Raw genomic sequence first — 9,880 nt, 5'->3', positions numbered from 1 at the left:
AAGGGAAGCTCACCTTAACCATGGTGTCCAGAGGTTTTGCTGGGGTCCAGTTATGTAGGCATGGGATGTCCATGTGACTGACTTTACTCAGTCTTCAGCCTCAAAGGTCAAACTAATACATCATGACCCAAGCCCCCCACCATAAATCACATTGTTAACATCAAATATGTGCTGTGGCCCAAGGCCCCAGGTAATCAAAGACACTCTTCAGGCAGGGTATTCAGACACTCAGATGTTACACCCCAGGAGCTGGTCAAGGGCCAGTTCTGAAGACCTTTGGGGGGTGTGGCGTTTGGACAAGCCAGGCCTGATGAGTTAACCCTTCACTACATAGAAGCGCAGGAGCTGGATGATCATCTGCTGTTGACAATGGACAAGGGCGAGGAGGAACAGCGATCAGATCATGGGCAGAGCAGTCCGGCAAGGGATGGCACACTCAGCATCAGTTAAATTTAAGGCACTTGGGACAGCCACACCAGGGCAGGGCATTTTCCTTAATGAGGAAGATTCCAAACCCCATTAGTTGAATATGGCACCTCCTTCACCCACAGGACCAGGTATGATGGTGAATTGGGCACCTTTATTCAACAGAGCCACAAAAATTTCTCCCTCCCATTCCTGAAGTTTTCCAGAACACTCACCTTTTTCCTTAAAGGGGCAGAGAGGACAGGAGGATGGGGGGGGGGGGGGCATGGAGGGAGAGATGCTCTATACCAGTGAGCAAGATTTTACATTTACTTCCAGTTGCAAGTGGCCACTTCAGACCCAGGATGTTTGGGGCCACTCTCTCCCACCCTACATGGTGCAGCTCAGGCCTGAGCTGAGCTTGGCCATGGGGCAGGCTGGTCACCCTCTTTATTTTGGCCCCCCCACTTTTCATCCACACTGCAGCACGGGAAGCCAATACAGAGGCTCCTTCAGAGCCCTGGAACCCTTCTGCCCCTTCTTTTGCCACATGGCAGCCTGACCCAAGATCAGATTGGGCCTGAGTTTTTCTGGAGCACATGCGACAAGAATGCCCATGCTGTCCATCTGTCTTCACACTCAAGTGAGTGGGCAGACACAGCCTGGAGTTAACTTGGGGGGGGGGGGGGCCTCTGCCGTTAGCTGTCCACCTCTGCTCCTGGGTGTGCCAGGTGAGGTACTCTGTCTTTCTACTCTCCACATTCCTCATTTGTAACGTGGAGATCACAACAAGAGCACCTCATAACAGCAGTCTTGGGGGGCAGTTACGAGGGTAGAAGAATTTGGTGCTCACTACCACTGCTGCCAGGGGAACACCACTCTGGGTGTGGGTGGGGTGGGCAGGATCCAAAATCTACCCTCTAACACTGGAGCCTGAAGGTGGCCTTTGGGGCATATGGCCAGGAAGCTAGAGCGTGACTCACTTGAACATGTGAGTGGCCTGCTCATCAATGGACCATTCATCACCCAAACTGATGTTGGGCCGGCTACAAAACTATCTGTGACACAGGCCAAGGCCTTGTATCAGGTTATCCAAAAAGCAAAGCATGAATGCCTCGGTAAGATAGCCACATGCTTCACATCTGGTCTTTTCCAGATTGTTACCAGTCGTACACAAGTCACCCTTTGAAGAGGCAGAGAAAGAGGGTGTGAAACTCATTTGTTTCAAGTTAAGTCATGAAGTTTAAAAGTTCATCTTACCAAAAATGTCCCCAAATAGATCCCATTGTGTGTATTACTTTAATGCTCACCAAAGATGGAATTTCAACTCAGCAGGAAAAGGACGAGCGACTTAACAAATGGTTCTGGCACAGTTGGTCATCTATCTGGAACATTATCAAGCTGGACCCTATTTTATACCATATACAAAAATAAATTCCAGTTCTGAGTCACTGACCAAGTTTTTAACGCCACAATATCAACCTTGCAGTTCCTACCTCCAGAATCCTTTTACAGGAGATGCACAAACCTCTATTCAATTTAAGCCTCTATTATTTCGGGGTTTTCTACTATATGTAGCTGAACCTAACCCAATTAACACAGCAATTCACAGAAGAATAAATTTAAATGATTAATATAAAAAGGTGTTCAAACTTGTGAGTTGCTAGAAAAATTTACATTAAAGGAACAACATATCACTTAATACCCATAAGACTCATTAAAAACAATATTAGTGCTGGGGAGCCTGGGTGGCTCAGTCAGTTGAGCGTCACTCTCTTGATTTCAGCTCAGGTCACGATTCTATGATTGAGCCCCGAGTTGGGCTCTGTGCTGAACATGGAGCCTGCTTAAGATTCTCTCTCTCTCCCTCTCAATCTGCTCCTCTCCCCTACTCATTTCTCTCTCTCTCTCTCTCTAACAACAACAAACACTGTAAGTGTTAATATGTATTTTGGGCAAAGGTGCAGGGAAAGGGGTTCTCTGAAGATCATTGCTGAAATGTGAATTGTTTCCCCCCTTTTTGGAAAACAACCTGGCAATACCTTGTATAATGAAATCTACACATACTCTTAAATCTAGCATTCCCATTCCTGGGACTCTATAATAAAAGAACCCATACCTGTGGGAGACTATATTTACATGGACGTTAACTATAGCAGTTTTTATATTTGAAAACTAGGAAACAAAATGAATGCCATTGACAGGTTAGATGAATTATGTTTTATTCACACCTTGAACAGCAGTGTTTCAGGTCTGATTTTTTGAGAAACAAAACGCTAAGGTTGAAATTGGTGAACAGGAGGGTTATTGGAAAATGCTCTTGGGAATTATCTCATAAGGAGGCCTCGGCCAACCCTTGGAGAACTGGGGCCTGATAGGCTTTTCAGAGTTGTCCAGAATTGAGCTCAAGGGACAGGCCTTTGTACTTCAACATTAATCAGTCATTGTGATGCCCCCCAGGATGGGACCTAACCTCAGGCAGACTCAGCTCTGACCCATCAGTGATCATCTTGGCAGCTAGGAGGGTGTGTTTTACCACAACATCCACCACTGTCCACCCGTTGAGCCACTTGGGTCCACTTGATTTGATAAATTCACTTCATCTGGGATGAGCTGCTTCAAGATTCTGGTGGGTCTCTTTTCCTGAGATTTTGGAGCTGGATCACCTGTTGACCAGCAGTGAAGACCCCATCACTGGTGGGAAGTGAGGCACTAATAATCTCTGGCATGTTGCCATGGTACTATGTCAACGTCATGGGTGAGAAACCAGGGTGGGGTATTAGTCAGCTCAGGCTGCTATAACAAAAATACCATAAACTAGGAGGCTTAAAAATACAGACAATGATTTTTCACAATTCTGGGGCTAGGATGTCCAAGATTAAGGTGCTCACCAATTCAATTCCTGGTGAGAGCCCTCTCCTTGATTTGCAGATAGACACCTTCCTTCTATGTCCTCACCTGATAGATCATTTCTCTCTCTTTCTCTCTCATTTTTTTAATAAAAGCACTAATCCCATTCATGAGGGCTTCCCCCTCATGACCTAATCACCTCCCAGATGCTCCACCTCTAAATACCATCATACTAGGGATTAGGTTTCAGAATATGAATTTTGGGGCAACACAATCATTCAGTCTATAGCAACTTCCCAGTTCAGAAGATGAGGATTATTTTTATTCATACTATGTATTCATTTCCTAGGGCACCACAGCCTGGAGGGGCTTAAACAAAAGAAATTTATTGTCTCACTGTTCTGGAGACTGGAAGTCCAAGGTCAAGGTGTCAGTAGGGTTGATTCCTTTTGAGGGCCCTGAGGGAAGGATCTGTTCCAGGCCTCTCTCCTTGGCTTGTAGATGGTCATTTTCTCCTGGTGTCTCTTCACATTGTCTTCCTTCTGTGTACATCTATCTCTGTGTCCATATTTCCCCTTTTTGTAAGGACACCAGTCATATTGGATCAGGGCCCACCCTGATGAGCTCATTTTAATTGGGTTATCCCTATAAAGACCCTATTTCCAAATAAGGTCACATTCTGAGATTCTGGGAGTTAGGACTCCAAAAAGTTTCTTTTTTTTAGTGGTGGGGGGAACACAATGCAACCTACAACATACCTTGTCCACTAGCTGCCACAAATTGCAGTTAAGGTTGTGCAATATGGGGATCTCGTGCCCCACGGCACCACTGACACCCCCTTCGTGAGTCCCCTATAGAGTTATGACTGGGTTAGATCAGCATGGTCTTCACAACTGAGTCATAGAGCAGAACACTCTGAATATTAGATTCTGCACTAGTTTTTGTTTATCCTGGAATCATAATAGTTGAGGTTTTAAGTTTTTGCTTAGTTTTCAATGTTTCTGTCAAAAATCTAATTCTAAACTCTCTGCTAGTGTCTTTTAATACATTCAGACACATTTGACTTGCCCCCCAACATCTCATATACACCCTTCACCACATCTTCTCTCCTGTGATGGAGTCTCTGTTTCCTGGATGTCCTTTCACTGCTTTTGTTTTATTCCCTTGTTTTACAGGAGCCTATCCTTCAGTATCATCCTACGAAAAGGTATCTGGGAGGTAAATCCTAGAGGATCCTACATGTCTAAAAATGCTTTTATTCCATATTATCACTTATTGATACTTTGGATCTAAAAATTCTAGATTGAAAATCATTTCTCTTCATAATTTTGAAGAAACTGTTTTAATTGTCTTCTTACAGTGTGATAGTGAGAAGTCTGAAGCCATTCTTATCCCCATTCTTTGAATATGCTATGGTTTTTTTTCATTGCCCTTTTGAGGCCCATAAGATAGTCTCATTGTAAGTTAGGTTCCTGGACCCAATTTCAATGTATGAGGATGGGGACCAGGGGTGGGGAGCACAGGGGAGGCAGTCCCCACACAACAATTCTCAGGACACCAGCTGGGTGTCCTAGAATTCAGTTCAATTCTGACACTATCTACCTAGGGATAGCAGCATCAGATTCCATAGGTAAGGGTTCAGTCCTACAAGACTGCCAGAGACATCAGTTGTAAGCCAGGTTGTTACCTGTGCTTCTGACTGCCCAGCTACAGACTGGAGGTTCCCATGACCTCCTTCTTGAACTTCAGGTGCCAGTTGCAAGTCCATGTTGTTACCTGTATGTCTGACAGGCTATAAATCAGAGGTTCCGAAGACCTCTTCCTCAGGTTAGGTTAATTTATTGGAGTGACTCACAGAATTCAGATAAATTTTTTACCTACTAGATTAGCAGTTTATTACAAAAGGACATCACTCAGGAACAGCCAGATGGAAGAGGTGCACAGGGCAAGGTGTAGGGAATGGGCACAGAGCTTTCATTCCCTCTCCCAGCCCACCACTGTCCCCAAATCTCCCCATGTTCACCAACCTGGAAGCTCTCTGAACCCTTTTGCGTTTCGATGGAGGTCATTACATAGGCATGATTGATTAAATCAGTGGTCGTTCGGTATTGATTTAGCCTCCAGCCCCTCTCCTCTTCCCAGAGGTCAGGGGAATGGGACTGAAAGTTCCAACCTTCTAGTCACATGTTTGGTTCTCCTGGAAAACAGGCTCCATCTTTCCCAAAATCCACCTCATTAACATAACAAACTGTTACTCTCAATACTTGAGAAATCCCAAGCGTTTTGGAGGCTCTGAGCCAGGAACAGGGTTGAAGACCAAATACATATTTCTTATTATAACAATTTTTTTTAAGTTTACCTATTTATTTTGAGAGAGAGAGAGAGAGAGGTAGGGAGGGGCAGAGAGAGGGGGAGAGAGAGAATCTCAAGCAGGCTCGGTGCTATTAGCACAGAGCTTGTCATAGGGCTCAAACTTACAAACTGTGAGATCATGACCTGAGCCGAGATCAAGAGTCAGACGTTTAACCACCACCCAAGCTCCCCTATTTCTTAGTATAAATCACAATATCATACTTAGTCACCAGTATTTGAAAATGTCTCCATGAAGTACCTGGATGTGGATCTCTTTCATCCTTTCAAACTGAATACTCGTATTCTTTATTTGGAGGTTTTCTTAGAATATATTTTTGATGATTTCTTCCCCTCCATTTTACCTGTCCTGTCTTTATGAAACTGCTCTTATTTTGATATTAAACTTCCTGGACTGGCCCCCTAGTTTTCTTACATTTTTTCCCTCTTATCTTCCAACTCTGATTTTTGCTTTCCTTTCTGGAAGAATTTCTTTTTTTTTTTTTAATGTTTATTTATTTCTGAGACAGAGAGATACAGAGCATGAATGGGGGAGGGGCAGAGAGAGGGGGAGACACAGATTCAGAAGCAGGCTCCAGGCTCCAGCACAGAGCCCGACGCAAGGCTTGAACTCACAAATCATGAGATCATGACCTGAGCCGAAGTCGGTCACTCAACCGACTGAGCCACCCAGGTGCCCCTGGAAGAATTTCTTAACTTTGTATTCTAAACTATTTACAGTTTATTATTTCCACTGTCACATTTTTAATTCTCAAAAGTTCTTGCTTGTTTTTGGAATATCCATTTTTAACGGTATCCTGTTCTCGTCCCATGGATCTGGCACCTTCTTTCATTTCCTCCTTTCTTTCCCTCAGGTTGCCTGTCTGTCTGTCTTTATTTCCCTCCTTCCTTCCCTTCATTTCTTTTAACAGTTCTTCAATATTCTTCTCCCTGTATAATCTGTTTTACCCACGTTGCTTTTTCTCTGTAGTTCCGATCACTGCCATTCATGTCAGAGACTTTCTTCAAATGTTTGCTAATTGATGATTATCTATCTGTTCATGTTAAAGTGTAAAAGACCAAAAGCCTACTGGGATGTCTCAGCACATGGTGGGCTTATAGACATGGAGCTTTACTGTAACACAGGTCTCTGGGGGTGGCACTATTAACATTGTGAGCTGGATAATTTTTTTGTTGGGCGGGGAGCATTCCTGTGCAATGTAGGATGTTTAACAAGCTTCATAGATACCAGTAGTGTGCACATGTACACACACACACACACACACACACACACACACCAGTCTGTGATTCCTCCCAGCAGGGATGAGTGGGGGAGGCAGGAGAGGTTCCTTTGGACATCTGGGTGGCATTTTTGTACTGCTGTCAGTTAAAAAAGTGGGTTCCCTGCACTCTGGGGATGGATTTGTGCTGAATTCTGACTCCTCTGGCAACACGGAATCTTGGGCAATTTTCATCAGCTCAGGCTGCCATGACAAACATAACACACAGGGTGGCTTCAACAACAGATTTATCTCCTCACAGTTCTGGAAGCCGGAAGTCTGAGATCTGCAGTGCTGGTTTCTTTGGTTTGTAGATGGCTGAATTTTTTTTTTCCTGTGTCTTCACAAGGTCTTTCCTCCGTGTACACACCCCTGTCTGTGTGTCCAAATTTCCTCTTCTTATAAGGACACAAGTCAGATTGGATTAGGACCCACCCTAATTGTCTCCTTTCAATGAATCACCTTTTTAAAGACCTTATCTCCAAATAAGGTTACATTCTGAGGCTCTAGGGTTTGTTCTTCAACACATGAATTTAATAGGAGGCACAATTCAGCCTGTAACAGGCTGTTCAGTTCCTCCAAGACCCTTTCAAAAGTTAGGACAATTGGAGGTCATACTGGCCTTGGGCCAGAACACCCCCAAGCCACCCCTTGCCCCCTCTCATTTTGCTTTGCATAGCAGTAGCGAGGCTGACCCTGGGCGGAGGTAAGAGGTCTGAACATGTCCCCTCCCTTCCTTCCTGCCTCACAAGGTAGCTCCACAGCCAATTCCGTCTCCTCTAAGCTTTCAGCTTCCACTGAACAGGCTCCTTGTGGTTCCCTGGACTCCCATGACATCAGCCCGTCTTCTGGCCCCAGCCTAGAGAAGTGGTGGTACCCTCTGGGTTGTCCTAATGCCCTCCCCCCTTTGCTTATCCATCACCTGTGACCCCAATCTCAGCATGCAGTTCCCTGCAATGTGAGTATTCTGACTAGTTTCTTGGTTAAATCCCAACTAATACAGGAGTACTTTTCCCTGAAAGGGTTGGAGGCTGGAAATAATGCTGAAAAGGTTAGAGACATAGCAGAACCCTCAGTCAGCGGCAGCTTCGTGCTTCAGGAGGTTTAGTTGAGTACATATTCAAATCAGTTAAATATGTTTTTTTGAGCCCCTTCTGGGTTCTAAGCATGGGGTTAACAAGATGTTTACAACCTGGCATTGAACACCTACTATGCGCATATAGGACGCATCAGCTTGAAGTCTGTTTTCAGTCTAGAACAGTCCCACTGAGGGACCCAGACCTGCTTGTGTATGTAATCAAATCTTGTGCAGCATGGGGGTCCCAATGAGTGGCATTACCAGAGGTACGTGGAGTTTCACAGATTTGTACCCTGATCTGAAATGACACAGAACTTCAACCAAAACGTCCTTCCAGCCAGCAAACCGTGATGGCAAATCTTCCTCTGGAGGATGCTTGGCTGAGGAGCCCAGGGCCCCTCCTTTCCCGTGGTCTCTAGTTTCCCTCCCTCCTCAGACCCTGGTTCGGGGTGCTGCTTCCAGCTGAGGCTCCTGGCGTGGAGAATTCACCCTCTGCTCTCTGAAATATCACCAGTTGTAGCTTTCCCTTAGACCTGCCCCTGGAATGGTGCCCCTGAGTCTTTAGCTGAGAGACTTCCCACCTACTCAGTAGACCCACACCACCTGTGGGCTGCCTTCAGCTCCAAGGGTCCCAGCTGGAGTGTCTGGGAAGGCAGAAGAAGGGGGTGCAAAAAAAAAGAGTCTCTTTGGCACCATGCCTGCCTCTCTACATCCCCTCCCTAGCTATCAACCTCCTGGCAGAGCTACGACCTGATGTAAATGTTCAGGATATTTGCTGTTAAACGGGACCATTTGGAGAAAGAACAAGGTGGCCCTCAGATCAAGGCAGGCTCTGAACCGTGGATTTCAGGCACCACAGGCAGTGGGAATGTAATGTGAACCTGATGCAATTTTTAAATTTCTAGTAGCCACATGAGAAAATAGCCAAAAGAGGTGTGCCTGGGTGGCTCAGTAGGTTAAGCATCCAACTTCAGCACAGGTCCTGATCTTATGGTTCATGAGTTCAAGCCCCATGCTGGGCTCTGTGCTGACAGCTCAGAGCCTGGAGCCTGCTTCTGATTCTAGGTCGCCCTCCCTCTCTGCTCTTCTCCTGCTTGTACTCTGTCTCTCTCAGAAATAAATAAGCATTTAAAAAAATTTTTTTGAATAACCAAAGAAAAAGTGAAATTGATTTTAGTAATATTTTCTGTAACCTAATATATCTAAAATTGTATTGCTTTAGCATGCAGTTCTTTTTGTAAACAATCTTTTATAATTTTTTTAACATTTATTCACTTTTTGAGAGACAGAGAGAGACCACAAGCAGGGGAGGGGCAGAGAGAGGGGGAGACACAGAATCAGAAGCAGGCTCCAGGCTCAGAGCTGTCAGCACAGAGCCCGACGTGGGGCTGGAACTCACGGACTGCGAGATCATGACCTGAGCTGAAGTCGGACGCTTAACTGACTGAGCCACCCAGGTGCCCCTAAACAATTTTTTAAAAATGTTTATTTATTTATTTTGAGAGAGAGAGAGAGAGAGAGAGAGAGAGAGAGCATGCAAGCAGGGGAGGGGCAGAAAGAGACAGAGAAAGAGAATCCCAAGCAGTCTCCACGTTGTCATTGCCCAGAGCCTGACGTGGAGCTTGATCCCACGAACTATGAGATCATGACCTGAGCTGAAATCAAGAGTCAGACGCCAGGCTCTGGGCTGATGGCTCGGAGCCTGGAGCCTGTTTCCGATTCTGTGTCTCCCTCTCTCTGTGACCCTCCCCCGTTCATGCTCTGTCTCTCTCTGTCCCAAAAATAAAAAAACAAACAAACAAACAAACAAACAAAACGTTGAAAGAGTCAGACGCTTAACCAACTGAGCCATCCAGGTGTCCCAGCATGTAATTCTTATAAAAATGATAAAATTTCTGTCCCCTGCATGACTCCAGGG

Source organism: Panthera pardus, unplaced genomic scaffold (genome assembly GCF_024362965.1).
Source record: "Panthera pardus isolate Hobbes unplaced genomic scaffold, ASM2436296v1 HiC_scaffold_24, whole genome shotgun sequence".
Lineage (NCBI taxonomy): Eukaryota > Metazoa > Chordata > Mammalia > Carnivora > Felidae > Panthera > Panthera pardus.
The sequence above is the reverse complement of the archived record's forward strand: the minus strand, read 5'-3'. Positions refer to the sequence as shown.